The sequence below is a fragment of the Neopsephotus bourkii genome, unplaced genomic scaffold (genome assembly GCF_033783945.1).
Source record: "Neopsephotus bourkii isolate Nb327-2 ecotype Australia unplaced genomic scaffold, CSIRO-AGI_Nbou_v1 NB_718, whole genome shotgun sequence".
In the NCBI taxonomy this organism is placed as follows: domain Eukaryota; kingdom Metazoa; phylum Chordata; class Aves; order Psittaciformes; family Psittacidae; genus Neopsephotus; species Neopsephotus bourkii.
The window spans coordinates 2327148-2343381 of NW_026901217.1; positions in this window are offsets into that span (position 1 = coordinate 2327148).

The window sequence follows — 16234 nt, forward strand, 5'->3', positions numbered from 1 at the left end:
AGCATTCTATGATGATTCTATCTGGGGTAAGAGTCTGACGTCTGGAGTAACCAGGCACTAACAGGAAACTTGTAGGTTTTGAAGTGATATCAACTCATCTGGAGAGTACTGGGCCTAGAAGACAGCAAATGAGGGAGAACTGAACCTAAGGTGAGCCAGGAAATTGGAGAAAGCATTGAGGTATCTTTGAACAATAAAGAGAAACTAGATGAAGGATTCAAGGAAGAAGAATATTATGACAAAATACAGTTGGAGAGAGGAGAATGACATGGAAGGATAAAGCACGGAAATGAGTAGTTGTGAGACAAGGATGGAAAGGTCTTGTGGCCAAGAATTCCTTCCCAGTGACTTGGATCATGTGGGAAAATTTCCCAACTCCCAACGAGAGGTTTTGGAATCCACAGGATGCACACCCTTTCTCCATTTCTACTGACAGTCAGTATAAAAGATAACTGTCTGCAACTGCTGTCAGTGACACATCGCAAGTAGCAGATGGTTGTCAGATGTGTCCAAAGATTGCCGTCTTGGTGATGACCCCTGTGGGGAGGTGTTATAATTCCATAAAATAGTTTGGTGTTTTCAGTTTGCTTTTCTAAAAACCTAGGGAATTACACAAAATATTCAAAAGAATATTATGCTTGCGAGTGAAGAAATTTCTAAGATGAGGTGTATCAACATTACAAATGCCTGTTCCTTCTTAATGTGCTCAGTCCTTACAATGCTCTACCATGATCACAGCTACATAGGCAGGGCTGCTATTGTCCTTATAATTCTGTTTCATTTCTTCTTCTGTTGTTTTGTTGTTGCTGTTTGTTGTTTAAGTAGCACAGGAGGTGGGTGGCAAATCAAGATCACTGTAGGGAGAAAAAAAGAAGTATATTCTTAAGGTCAAGGCAGCTGAATGCTGCCTGAAGAATTAGGGCCTATGTCTGCCTCTGTACATAACAAAAGGCAGTATTCCAAACAAAACCTTAACTAGCATGATATTCACTAATTCTCTCACTTCTTACATGTCCCATGTGGAACATCTGGCCAAGTTGGCTGAGTGCTTGCATTTTCAGCCAAAGTTTCATGTATCAATGGCTTTCTGAATACCTAATATGGTATAAAAAAGCAGCATGCTCTGGAAAGCATTTTCAAGACATCTCACTGTGACCACCAACATTAACAGCAGTTTGGCAATTTGGAACTGTCTCACAACACTGCCCAGGTCGCCCAGTAACACTGCTTGTTTTATATATAAGAAATTATTAATCCAGTCATCATCACACAATACGAATCATATCTTTTTCAATGAAGATAAAACAAAAGCATTGAATGCTGATGATGTAAAGACCATCTCAGCTGAAGACGAAAGAACATGCTGACATGGTAAAAATAAGCAGTTTGGTGTTTGTATATATAAACACTGCATTTCTACTTCTGTAGAAAGGAGAAATCACAGGATATGTAGGCAATATTGAATTTAACACATGTGCTTTATTTTGCATCCTTAATTCTTTTTTAACCCAGATTTTTGAATGCAATACTCTATGAACTCATCTATGTAGTTATCAAGAATTTATAGGGAAGAAACAAACCCTTAAAAAGTTGAATCCAAGTGTCTCCAGTTTGGAAACTGTAACCTAACATGTTGCTCTAGAGCCAGTGGCAGCACAAAATGCTGTCAAAGATTAGGGCTAAGATAACAAGAAGTACAAGATTAAATTAATTAAACAATACTGACTAATTTTCTGGCATGGAAACCATCATACGTCATTCTGGTAAGAACAGAATCAATCAAGTTCATGATTTCCATTTGTGGCTGTCAGGCATAGTGAACTTAGTGGAGGACATGGATTGTAGCAGTTTTATTCATAGGCTGGATCACTCCCTCTGAGCCATTACAGTTCCAGTTAAATCTAATTGCAACAGCACTTCTGGGACTCCTGCCACTCGATGATACATACTCTCTCCGCAAGCGCACCGGGGTATTTCTGTCAGATGCACCACTAGCACATGCGTGACCTTGGCTCCTCGGGTGTGCTTTGAAACACCCCGTTCCCTGAGAATTCAATATGTGAACGCTTACGTGTGCTTTGCAACCAAGGGGCTGCTTGTTTGCCTGCATGGAGACGCGGGTGGCCGGGGGCTCAGGCTGACCTCGCCTGAAGAACCTGCCTTTGGAGGTGGCGAAGAGCAACGGTGACATCTAGTGGGGACGGGAGGGTGTGACACGCCGGGAGGAAGGCGCCGATTACAGGACTCACCCCTTCGCCAGGAGCGGCGAAAGCGGTCATCCCCTAGGGAAGCCTTGTTAGAGTTTCTATAACCATTCCAAGGATGCCATTAAAAGGTATTTTAGATAAGCGAGTGGTCCCGAGAACTTCAGGGAAGATGGGGACAGACGCAGAGACGTCAGATTTCAAAGCATCCGCATGACCATAGATGTCAATTTAAGATGACAAGCTAACAAGTCTACAGTCAGCATACATATGTGCATTTGGTTTATTTGGTTTCTTTTTCCTCTATATCAGAAAAAAATAAGGGAAACCCTTGACACCACAACTCCTGGGTCACATTAAAGATAAAAAAAAGATATTATAAAACAGTAAGAAATAATGAATAATAAATAATAATTAAGAACTGCTCACTAAAAAGGCTATGAAGAATTTTCTGGACACTAGTATTTTTCCCCTTCCTATATTAGAAAGCTGAATCATTCTTGCTCTTTCTGGAAAGCTTCATTCAGCCTAATACTGACACTCGCAGGGGAAACGTGCCATGGAATTGCCAAGGGCAAATGGTTAAAACCTGGCACATAATAATCAGTTGGAACCAGAGCCTTACAAGTGGGAGTGCTGAGCAAACATACAAGGCATAATGCTGTGCTCTAGCCCTCCAAAACTTACACAGGGAGGTCAAATTAGATGTGCTTTATTTTGCAGCCCAGACGTTTTATTGCACCCATGCAAGTCAACAAACGTTTTCTAAAAAGACATAACGCTTCACTAAAATGTAGTCCTGCTTGAACACTCTTCAAAAACTAGGGAACGGCATGTACATGCCAGAGACCCTTTGAGGATTTGTTCAGCGTGACACATCCGTTAGTGCACGAGATCAAGTCCTTGGGAAGTGTGACACAGGAAGTTTCGTCAGCCAAACCCAAACTTTTCTCTTATGAGCATGTGAGCCCTGTGTTTATTTGTCAGCCATACAGCCAGCAAGGCTTCTGCTCCGTTTTGGGTTTTTACCAGAACAAAGTTTAGGAGGCTTATCTTGTCACAGGCTTTAGAAAGAGGCAAATAGAGCTGTGATGGTTTAAACCCTATCTACACATCCCTACTAGCCTTGGTTTTGCATCTTTCCAAACTTATTACTCACAAATAATTTACAAGAAGATGGTACACACTTTTTCCATCAGTGTTTAAAGCTAAAACGCTGGACTTCATGTTATAGCAGCTGAGACTTGAGCGCTTCCTTGACTCAACCTCAGAGGTGGAAACCTCCAGCAGAGTTGCAGCATGGAGAGCTGCAGGTCAAGGAAACAGTTTCAAGCATGGTGTCAGGATTCACCAGAATTTGTCTGACAAATCCCCAAGCCAAAAACAACTCTGAAATGTTCACAGACACCCAGCTGGCTCGCTCTAGCCTATCAGGTGACAGAGGAAGAAAGAAGTGTGTTCAGAAAACTGTGTATAATGTATATGGGGCTGGGGGGGTGGGGGGGAACCACTGCAAAACATATTGCAAGGGCTATCCACAAGGCCAAAGCCTTGTCAGGCTTAGCATCTACACCACAGCAAATAACACCGTTTTCTGCACATCTTTGTACAATACTGCCAAAACCTCTTTCGCTTAAGAAGGACAAGATAAAGTATTTTCAAATACTTGTTGCATCTTCCTGACTGGAAAGATTCTGACTTGACTCAGCTAGCAGATTTCTTATACACAGAACATGGGGAGGCTTCTTATACACAAACCAGAGTGGTGCATATGTGGGGACAGAAGCAGTGAAAAGAACACAGCAACATGAAACCCAGAAATAGTCATAATAGTGAAAACTTTCCTTTTCCTCCTAAAAACTAATAACAGTAAAGCACAAGCTGGATAGCAGCACTTTGTCCATGTGCCAGAGGAAAACAAATAAAGTAAAACTAAAGAAAAAGTAATAAATTTTTAAATGTCTAAAGATTTATACAAGCCAAGTCCTTTGAGAGAAAGAACAGCTCTCTGAATAGCCAAACACTGGGCTCTGGCATTAGTTTTTAGAGTTGTTATTCCTCTCCTATAAGACTGCAGTAATCTTGAATGTCTACTTACCCTTCTGAGGTCCATGCAAGAATCTATTTATAATTGTGGGATACCAGTGCTAGTGCATCATGACACATGGCCTCTGTTACTGGAAATGATCCTGGCTGATTTACTAGCAACAGAATGAGTAGTTGACATATCCTATGAGAACAAGAGCATAATTCTTAGAGAGGAAGTACAAAAAAGAAAAGAGAAGCCTTGAGATGCATTCAAAGGTACTCAAAACAAACAAAAATAAATGGAAGAAAAAACATCTCCCTTTTGTATGCGATTGGCCTCATATGCAGATAAATAAATGGAGTAAAGAGCAAGCCAAAGTATCTGTCAATTCTGTCACATTAGCTCTTGGATGTTCTAACCAAGGTAACACAGGGTTACTTTTTCAAAGGTGAAAAGCATTAATAACCACAAAAATAACAACCAAGGGAACCAGACCTGACATGCACTTAAAAAAAATCCTTGCTCACAGACTGTCCATTAGCTCACAGACTATTAGCACACAGCAACTCCACAAAACTACCGGAATAAAACTCCTACAACTGATTTTGCTAGAAGTTTGAGAGTTATTCTTCCCTGCAATCCATCAGAAGAGTATCTTCACAGAACCAGAAAAAGAAGTCCTGCTGGGATATCAGCTGGCACATTTTTGCACCTTCCACAGCTTTCTCTTTTCCATTCCCTTGAGTGTTGTATCAGTCAACACTTCACAACGTCCACATTCCCTTATCAACAATCAGACACCAGTGTTCATGGCATCCCCTTGCCAATGGATAGGCAAGTTTGACACATGCCTTTTTTATTGTAGAGATTTGATAAACTGTGATTCTTGGCTCTTGGTATTTTTAAGTTTGGGAACAGCTTTATCACCAGCTCTGAATTAAGGCTATAAAACATTTATGAGCTGTGCAACACAGCAAATGAAATGGTAAAGTACAGTGTCTGTTCAGCAGTAAAAACAATTGAGCTAATATGCTAAGGGGTAACCCACACCACTGCTGATATGACTGGAGTGTTTGCCACACTTTGCGACAACGGGAGTCTGTTTATACACTGGTGTATGGAATAGACACTGTGCTAAGCAGAGGTGAGAGTTAAGAATACACAGGTACGAGCAGTCTAACCCTTTTTAAACTATATACTTATAAAAATTAATCACTTTCAAAGTGTTTTTCATAGAGTTTTAAGCAAGTCAAGGGAAAACAGCATTCCCACAGTTGCGAATGCTTCTGGGTATTCAAATGTCACCCAGTGGGAAAGTTACTTTGCACTGTTAGTGTCAGCAGGAATCTCTTACTATTGTTTCCAAAGAGCATCCCCATGTCACTGCAACTACATGGACAAAAAAGGGTACTCTTTCACGTATGGCATACCTTCCTGACTCATCTCAGTATAGTTCATCTATAGCATTCAGCACTGTGTATTCAGAGGAAGCTGCTATTTGAGATAGTGAACTGCTTTTGCAGACATCAGTGTTTTCATGATAAAGGAGGCTGTTGCTGGGACAGAGCAGAGTATTGCTATAAATATCAGCTTCTTACAGTTATTTCTGTTCTCAGTAGTGGTTGATATCTGAAGTGCCAAATTAAAGAGCAAATGAGATAAATATACCTATATTGTAAAATCAGTAAGTTAACAAGTCTCCTTGAGCCTTTCAGTCTAATGTAAAACCTTTATTTCCTTCTATACAGCAGAAGATATTTAACTGGGCAGCTCACACTGCAGGAGTCAACAATAGTCTGGAAAGTGCTTTGCCTCAGTTTGAAGATGACATGTTTGTTCCAAGAGCCATTTCTGTAAGGAAAAGTAAAAGAGCTTCAGGTTAAGTCAATGTAAGCAGCCCTAGAGACAGTACTGACGGTTTACGCAACCTAAGTATTTAGCTTATACAGCACCATCCTAAAGAAGATTCATTATTTTTCAGGCTAAGAAGGAAAACTTGCAGGTGACATAGATCATTAAGTAATATATTTTATAACTGCAGATTAGCTGCATCTATTTTGTCAGGATTATTTGGTGTTTGTTTGGGTTCTGCTACCTTGTTGCACTGTTGTGCAAGCTGCCAAATGTGCATCAATAAGAAAGCTTTTGCCTGCAATGTTTTCTTCCCCAGGTGAATTTAATGCCCATCACCTTGTAATAGGGGCTGCACCTCTGTTTCTGTTATGGGTTTTGATAGGATTTGGATTTGATCTAGAAGGTGCAATTGTAGTAGATGTTTGTCCATCTAGTGAGAAGCTCTTTACTGATACTGGGGATTCCTCCTTCTCTCCCCAAGCCATCAGGATGGAGTCTTGGCACTCCTGGCTATGGTATATCCACATATCTCTAGACATATTCTCTTGATAATTAAGTTGTGGTATGTCTTGTAATCTGTGCTTTCTGATGTTAACAGTAATTCACAGATGGCTCTCCAGCATTTCTGTGTCAACAAGGCATTATTATTTATTTATAAATATTGACATGATGAATTTTTACACTCTGATTTTGGGCCAGGTACTGCTTTCTAGGCACCTTCTTCCCCTCTGGAGAAGACAGTAATTTGCAGGCCACATACCAGACAGTTACTGAACATTAAAGAATGACCTCAGGACAGCCCTGCCTAGCACCACATGCTGCTTCCACATGCAGAGCCCAGTACAGGGAGGCAGTTTCCCTGTTTATGTATTAAGCACTTGTGTAATCTACATAGACATCATAGACAATAACTTTATCAGCTCTGCACTCAGCTCACAGATTGAACTCCTCAGCTCTAGCAGATTCCCTGACTCCCAACAGCTGTGGCTCCCCAGCACATTAGCTGGGAGCAGAACAGCCTTTCTGAAGGCCCCCATCTTTGTTGGCTCTAGCTGTCATTTCCCAGCCTCTGTAAATCCCATGACAACCCAGCAGCGCTCTGCAGCTGCTGTAGCTTTAGCCAAATATATCTTTGGCACTCTACAGGGTGCCTCTTGAGGAACTCAAGCCAATTGTCCTCTGAGCTGCTAAAAAGCCTGAAACCTCCACCTACAGACCCTTCCCTCTGCCTAGTGTGTACTGCCAGCTAAAATGATTACTGTTTAATCTCCATTTTCAAACAAATGCTTTACTTTCTTCCTAGTTCTATAATGTTTAAGTTACTTTGCCATCATGTATTTGAGGATTTACCACTTTCACATCATTCATAGAAGATTCAGTGAAATCTAGAAACACCTGACACTTAGGAAAGAAATGTATAGGATATGATGTGGAACTGCATATAAGAACATTACAACACTCGTCCTAGAAAGCACTTTGCACTTTCCTAAATCTGTGATGTTCTAGAGGCTGAAAATTCCCTATTTTAGTACATAGTTAAAATAAGGCTCTTTGTTGGATACCCACAAAGTGCTCTGTATTCAAGTCATATTCTTCACCTACACCTCTTACTCCCAGTCCAACCCATGCTAGAGCAGGGCCAAATGAAGCAACCTTGAAGGGGATTATTATGAATGTTCTCATGGGACTTCATCTGCCCAGGTAAGAAACAACTAAGGACACCTTGATTTTCTGTCATCTGGTTTAATGAGACCCAACTTTCAGAGAATTATTTTAGCTTTTTATTTAATTTCTGATTGCCCACAGGTTCACCATCATGACGAAGCAGACAGATTTTAAATACCACTATTACTGTTAATCAATACGATGCTCTTCTGTTTCTCCAGAAAAAGCACAGCTAACCGTCACTGTCAACAGAATTTGTGAGTGTGTCACACAAGCATATTTTTCCCCAAACTGACCCAAAGAACACTCTAAACATCTGTCCTCAACAGTTTTAAACTGTCCTCTGGCACTAACTTGGCTTTCTTTCCATGTTGTTCTTTTTTTAACTCAGAACAACTTTTTCCAGTTATCCAAAGGAATCTCCAGTAAAAACAGACAAGTCATGAGTTGATATTCTTGATATTTTTGAGGTTAAACAAGTATTTTTATTTTTATTTAGAGAAAGTCAACATAATTCCTACAGATTGCAGTGGAGACTTCTGACTGAACCGAAACTTAGTCTCACATGCTTTATGAGGCTGTATAGACAGGAAAAGGAGGGCATGAGACTTATTTTTCTTTAAATTACAGGAATAGTTTAGCTTCAGCCAGCTATGTTTTCCTTTGCAGTCAATAATACTTATTCCATATCACAGTTTATCCTAGGATTTACACCCTCATGTAAAAAGATTCCACATTTTCACAGATAGATGTAAGTTTGCAAGTTTTAAAATGTATGCACAGGAACAAGAGTGTCAGTGAACATGAACATTACCAAGAAGGCGCTCGTGCATGAAGAGGCAACGATCATCGAAGGCCTAATGGATGAACACATAGCAGATGGAATCAAACTCACAGAAGAATTCCTTCTCCAGCTGGACTAACAAGCAATTGAAATGAGGCAGGTTTAATATTGTCTACTTGCAAGGATTAATTTTTTACTTCACAGTTTCTTCTACCATCCTGATATGGATTCCTTCTTTCAGCCACCTAATCAGTTAGGGCTCCAGATAATATAATTCTACCTAAACATTGAAAGGCTTGAATTGAGCTGTTGCTTCTGACTTCTGGTGGTCTAAGATCAGCTGAAATACAGGACAGAGGCCTGGAGTAAAATTCCTGGAAATGAAAATATTAATTCCCCCCAGTGATCACAAGAACCTAAAGAGAACAAAAACGGAGTCTAATTCAAAATATCACTTCTTTCAATATTCCTCCCATAATTAGGAGCAACTTCTTAGCAGCTACAGCAATTTACCATTTACTTTAAAATCACCCATTTTGAAGGAAAATTTAGATGCTTAATCGCTCTCCAATAAATTCTCAGAGGGCAAGAATCAATATAGCTCCATGAAAATCAAGCGTGTTGTACAGATTTACTATGCTCAAGGTTTTTTTCCTCTAGCATCAAACTATTTGCCAGTCATATTGTCAATAAGGACACTGTATTTCACAGCATAGATTACTCCAATATACTTTTGGTGCTTTGTTTTAGGAATATCGTTGTTATATGTAGCAGTGGAGTGCTTGGAATCATCCCATTTTCTCCATACTACCAAGGTGAACATAATGAAGGACAAAAATAATTATCTGGATGACAGAATATAATTTCTAGTAAGTTCCAGGAACAGAGAACTACATGTGCTAAAGGAATAGGGTGGCACAAGGACAGACACAAGTTATTTAAAAATAGAAGCAAAGACAGAAATTACAAAAGTTTCTAAGAATACAAACAACGATGAACTGAAGCAAAAACTCCTAACCACTTTAAGGGAAAACCTGGGGGGATAATGGAAAATAAAGTGCCGATGTCAAATGAAGAACACACGCAAGCAAGGGAAGTCTAAGACAACTTTCTGTGGATATTTTTCAATTGTCTGAAAGCAGCATGAAGGCAGGACAAACCAGGCAAGATCAAGTGATGACTCAAGGATTGATATTAAAATGTAAGCTTAGGGATGGTTTCACAATTAGAAATACCTTACAGAAATGAAGGTCTTTGGAGGGTAACCTCTGACTGGATCCCTTAAAAAAAACACACAACCAAACCACCCTGTTGGATCAAATCCAGTACAACCAGAGAGAAAAAAAAACCAAACACAAATGTAAGACCCTTTGATTGCCTAGTCCTGTTCTATGCAAAAATAGGAGCAAATGTGACTACTCACCTCCCAACCTTTTTTTCCAAGCTGCAAGAGTCTGTCAGGTTACCCTGGTGTTTCCTCCCTGAGCCATTTCCAGTTTATGGAAATCCTTCATGAAGTCTGGCTTCCAGGGTGTAACACAGTGCTCTAATAGTGGCCGACCTAGCACCAAACACGGTAATGTTTACCACTTAATTCTTACAAGAATTTTTACTGCTTATGATACACATTTGTCCTAAGTCCTCTGGGAGCTTAAGCAAAGCTGATTAAAGAAGTCATGGGGTTTATGATGCATTAAGTTACTGGTTTGTGCAGTAACTGAAAGGAGAAAAATCATACTCTTAAGTTCAACCAACAGTCTTGGCTCTTAAATGTCCGACTTGTTGTATGAAATATCTTTTGTTTGCTTAGAGTAGGTCAGCCTCAATAATTTCCTGATCCATTTCCACCTGTTTCCTTACTTGTAAGCTCCTATTTTTTACTGTTTTTTCAAGTTGCTTTTAAGTAATAAATAGCTGAGGAACGAGAATTCCTTCCTAGAGGGCCTATTAGAAAGACTTGACTGTTTAGTGTGTCTCACACTGAAGTATAAATCCATATAGCACACTGTTTATTCTTAACTATAATGTCTCATGAAGTATCAGACATTTCAAAGGCAAAAGGCTAACAAAGGGCTAGGTGCCACCAATTAATTTTATGTGGTCTTTAGCCTACATTAATAAGGCACTGGGGTACTTTCCTATGATACAAGCATGAATTATGTATTGCTTCAGGAAGAAGGTAGAAGACCCTGAACCATCTCCAAGTACACACAGCTGGGTACAGTGAGGTATTTCTGGACTGTGCTCCCAGTGCTTTGAGCTAGGGTGGGGTCCAGGTACCTGGAGACAGCCCGAGTCCTGAGCTCTCTGTGCATTCACACCATACTGAGCTGAAACTTCTCCTTCCTCCTGGAATCCAGCATGTCCAGAAGGAATTCTTGGTAGCCTTAAAGGACTCAGCACAAACATAGGCTGGTTTCTAACACCAGCTTGAGCTGTAGCAATGACAAGTTCAAGCTTTCTCTGTAGAGGGCTTTACAGCTGGTCTCCATCACATTCACAGTTCTAGTAATAGGAAGATGGCACAGAATAGTTGAAGATAGGTTGAGATACATATAAAGGTCCTTCCTTCTTCAGCCTAAGCATCTTTGTTACTGGCCTACTGTTGTCAACTGAGTGTCAACAAGTACTGCGAGTGTTACATTCTCTCAAGCTGCAGTCTCATTAGGGAAAGATACCAAGCTACATTTGATGTATTTACCTTCCTCTGAACTGATAGCTGTTGACTTTCGCTATATTTTTTTTGGTGTGATTGTTTATTAATTTGTTCTCATGTTTTCCTCTCATGGTTCCCAAATGTCAGGATGAAGTTTGGAATGACACAAATTCTTCCAGCCTGTTAACACTATCTCATAGCTGTAAAACCGCTGCTAGCAGCTCGCTTACTAGCCACTGTTTTTAAAAATCTTGGATATTTTCCAGATCTGCAAATTTAAAAATAATCGATTTGCTGTCTAAATACATACAGTAACTAGAGATAATGGTAACAACAGAAGGGAGTGCTCACAGATCAGGCTGGCAAGCTTTAGGTGAGAGTTGAGTGATGCAATCTGTATTGTTTTTCCCTTGTAACTGAAAATTAGAGGCTGCGCTTACTGACTGCATGTATGGCAGAGTCATAAACAAGCAGGAATAGGAAAGATCATGAAGAAGATGAGTTTGGGAAGACTGCCCACAGTGCACTGGTAACAGTCTGCTGGAAGAAAGACTTTTTTTTTGCATTGAAGGCCCTTTAGAATGAGACTTGAAGATAACAGCAGCTTCCCCCTCAAATTATCTTTCTCCATAAAGAAGGTATGGAGCTGTATTTAAAAAAAGTTATTGAGTTATTGGCTTTTAGATTGTTTTTTCTTCATAAGAAGAAACCTGCTAGGCCATACCTAGTTCTACTGACTTCAGCTGGACTAGCAACAAGGTTGGAATTAGGCATGTGCTTCAGTATCATGCTGTATCTTTACAGTATCAACAAAAGAAAGTTTACTATCCTGAAAAAAATAAGATTATATACTAAAAACTCATAAAAATTCAGCTGTAGGTAACCGTTTTAGCTACAGCATGCTTTCATGCACATGACTTTACCTCCTAACAGAGGTTTGCCTAGAATTTCAGGGCCCAGCATTAGGTTGCGTATTTTGAGTCCCCTTTACTACAAAGAAAAAAGATGTCCAGACTAATTTTTCTATAATATAGTTTATTCATTTTGTAAAATAAGTAGCTGCAATTGCTTAAGTTTCACAGATTTTACAATTCAATTCTATGTAACTAACACTGGTTATCCAGAGCTTATTTTTGCTCCCTTAGGCTGCTTCAGTGGTCACCTAGCATCTGATCCTAGGGTTAGGACCTGGAATTCATTCGCTGGTGTACCTGGCTGCCAGCTGGCTGGCACACCTAACTGTTTGGATGGCAGGTGTCCTCTGATATTGCTCTGTTCTCTTACTGAATTTACTTGTTTGAAAGAAGACCATCATCCTTCCTGAAGGACCAAAGATGAAAGTTAAAAGGAGATTGTGAAACCCTGGAAAGTTCTGAAAATACCACCCGAAAAAACCTTTCAATATTGAGTATGGGTCTTAGCAAGGACAAGATAAGAACCATAAATAACAGACAGGCTGCTGTGATGAAGAAAGATTGATTTGCTCACTGTGCCCATAAAAGAGCTAGTGGATTTACAGAGGGATACAACAACAACAAAAAAAAAAGCACCTCTTTTTTAATAGTATGATTAGTGAAGCACTGGAACAGATTACCCAAAAAAGCTGTAGAGCTTTGGACATCAAAAGTTTTCAAGAACAGAGGAGAGAAGTGTCAGGAATGATGCAGGTACAGCACAGCCTGCCTTAACTGATCTCATAAGGTCTTCTTGTAGCTTGCTTTTCAGGAAATACTCCTTTTATTTTTTGCTATATCTTTAGGTGAATTAAGAGTCTTAAGAAAATAAAATTGGCTGCCTGCCTGACCAAACATAATGAGGTTTGTATCAAAATTTGTAAAATCTGCAATTCAGTAACTTTTCAGAAAAATGTTCAAGCATGTTCCCAGTGTTAGACACATATTAGGCTAATGTCTCAGAAAGAATTCATTTAGGCATGTGTTTACTACTAATGCAATACTTCATAATTTGGGGGGGGTGGGGTGTTAGCAGAAAAACCCCCAAACTCTAAATCTTTAACATAAAATCCCAGCAAACGATGCACAGGATTTTTATTTCTTGCAGTCTCTGCTTTCACATTGGGCAAGCAAATGAAAGCTGTAGCAATTAAAAGAGACCATAGCTTTTTCTTCATTCCTCCTATACATGCATTAAAAAGAGGGGGTGTGGGAGGAACAGAAACACTTCAACCCATTTATATTTCCTTTGCTCTATTTCCTCAATCCAAAAACCAAAAGAGTTCAAATGAAATACGAGAAGCTTTAGCCCAAAGGCAGAAAATCTCAAAAGTGTCAGCAGTTGTTATGGGAATAAGGACAGAGTGTGTTTAAGAGGCCCTCCAGCATGCATCAGTTACATTAACGTCCACAAACTAACTACCTTACCTGCCCTGAACTTTAACTCTGAACATATGTTAAACGATTAGTGATAAAAACCTACTGATACATCATTGTAAATTGTCTTCTGAGCACATATATCAGTAGTTTTTACCCATACCACTTAAGACAGAAAAGGTTGCACACACTAAATGTCAGTTTTGTCACTACTTCTATATAAAGTTAAGACACTCCAATATTTCTTTACGGACAAAATGTTGTACCTAACTGCAAACACTATGTAAAAGTGACTGATCCAGCACATCTTCAACAACACATTTTATGTATGAACAGTATTTATACACTTATTTTTCTGTCATACTATTAGGTTTCAGAATTATTCCCTACAATCCCAACAGAGGCAGAGCTTATCTAGGAAAAGTAGTCCACAGAAAAGTTAAGATCTAGCAAAGAACTTTGCTAGATCATCATAACAACTTGTTATCAAACCATCTTCTAGGCTCCTAAGTAGGAATTTGTGTTCTATGGTGATAAAAAACAGAAATCTTGTTATAGGGAGAAGCTTTTGCTTCAGCGTTTTTGGTGATGATTTATGTAGTCGAGTTTTAAGGAGTATTACTGTGCAGTCAGTGAATTCATCATTTTGCTCCTTTTTCCAACACAGTTTCAACAGAAATAACAAACACCCTATTCCACCTACTACTGACTGCCACCATGATTTCTGGAAGTGCTTGAACTAAAACAATGTATTTGTGGTTACTGTTCATCTTTGTCTGAGATGTGACATAGAACATTTAAGAGCATCATGACCGATAGCTGCTTCTTGAACTGTTTACTCAACATGGTTCAAAAGTTTTCCTCAGCTTTGCCTCAAAGGGATTTCAGTCTCGAGCCAGAAACACTGTGATCTTTGGGGGCCTAAAAAGCATAAGTAGCTTTACGAAATCTAGGCACCTTGCCAAAGGCTTTTAAAAAACCCCAAACAAACCGCCACAACTGTTGAACTGTAGTAGAAGGTTAAACAATTCACACAGTTTTGATTCTCCCTACCCCCAATTTCCCTCATATTTAATGTTTTCTTGTCAAGAAATAAAGTAACATCGTAACGGGATGGATGGAACCATTTCAGATATTACACAGCAATGATGGTATTGCTGGAAATCTGAAACAAATGTTAACCTCAGTCCTCCTCAGCTTTAAAGAAATGAGTATATTTAACATGCTGAAGACTTTACATCACATGGTATCAATTTCCTTATGACTTAAAAAATAAATCAAATAAAAATATCCAAACCCAGCTTTATGCCCTCTGAGAATTGGAGTGCAGGAAGTGAACTGCTCATGCCAAGGGCACAACTTGAGAATTTGACTTGAGTGAAAGAATGTCTTGTTTCCAAAACCACTAGTGCACACACTGTATAGTACAAACATGTTTTTACACATGCATTTTAATTTACACATGCTTTGTGATAGAAAAGGTCCATCACACAACAGAAAGAACAAAGGACAACCTGTTGAAAATTAATGTCTGAAAGCCCTGAGCCATATCATGCCATTGATTTTTATGACTAAATCCAGATGTTTCCTCTCTAAAGCTCTCTGGATGATATATACCTTCAGCGAACCCTCCAACTGGACATAGAGATTTTAAGTCCTACTCTGAATCACAAAACTTTTGTAAATCAACTCAAGTGAGCAGATACATTAGAAACACAAAGCACAACCCAAAACACCCACAAACAAACAACAGACTAACTTAGAACATGTGTTTGTTCATTTTGACAGTGTTATTTTATTCCTGATTCCACTCTAGTGTGCTTGGGGGCAGGAGGAAGACAATGAGAGGGTTTGGGTACCTCTGGTAAGTAACTTTTGTCATGAGATATGAAGAACAGGCCCTGTTTGTTCAATGTTTGTTTGCCTAATAATTTACTAGCTGAACTTTCATGAAATCATGAAAGTTCAGCTAGTAAATTGCTAGATACATTTAGGCTGAAATTTTTAATATGCAAATTATATCCTCATTAGTGAAAAAAGAAATATACCTATTCTTGCTTAGAAACATATGCACAGAAAGAGAACCTGACATGTCTCCCTTTAGAGCAAAGAACAAACCAAAAGATGGTCAGTAACACTTTTTCCGTTTTATACCTCCTCTTCACATTTAGAAGGGATTACTTCTGTTTGCTCTTTCAGGCCTAATTATTGCCTGTAGCAGAGCTGTATGCAGCTCCATTTGTGAGGATTCACTTTTCTGGTTTTAATGTAAGAATAAATAATACCAATAACATTATGCAGATTGCAACCATCATCATCTCCAGTGTAAACCAAGATGTGAACGTACTCTACTATCTTCTGCTACTAGGAAAAAACAGTCTAAAATGGAGACCCATGTTCTTGACAGGATTTCAGTGGAACAGCATTGGGTGCGTTCTTACATGAACAGGCCCACTGGCAATTTTAGGGAATGCCTGTGAAGGCAATCACTCAGCCACAGAGACAGTGCATCTCAACCTGGCCTTACCTGACATCCTCAATCTGGCAGCCATGTTTTGCATGCTAGTGATGCTTTCTCTTCCTCAGTTTAATACCTTTTCACCTTTTGTGCTAGCAATGCACAGGAAAAAAGTGGTTTTTTTTCTGGGCTGAGAGCCCAGAAAATTAATATATAATATAAAACATTAATATTTTTACATATTTGAGTAACCC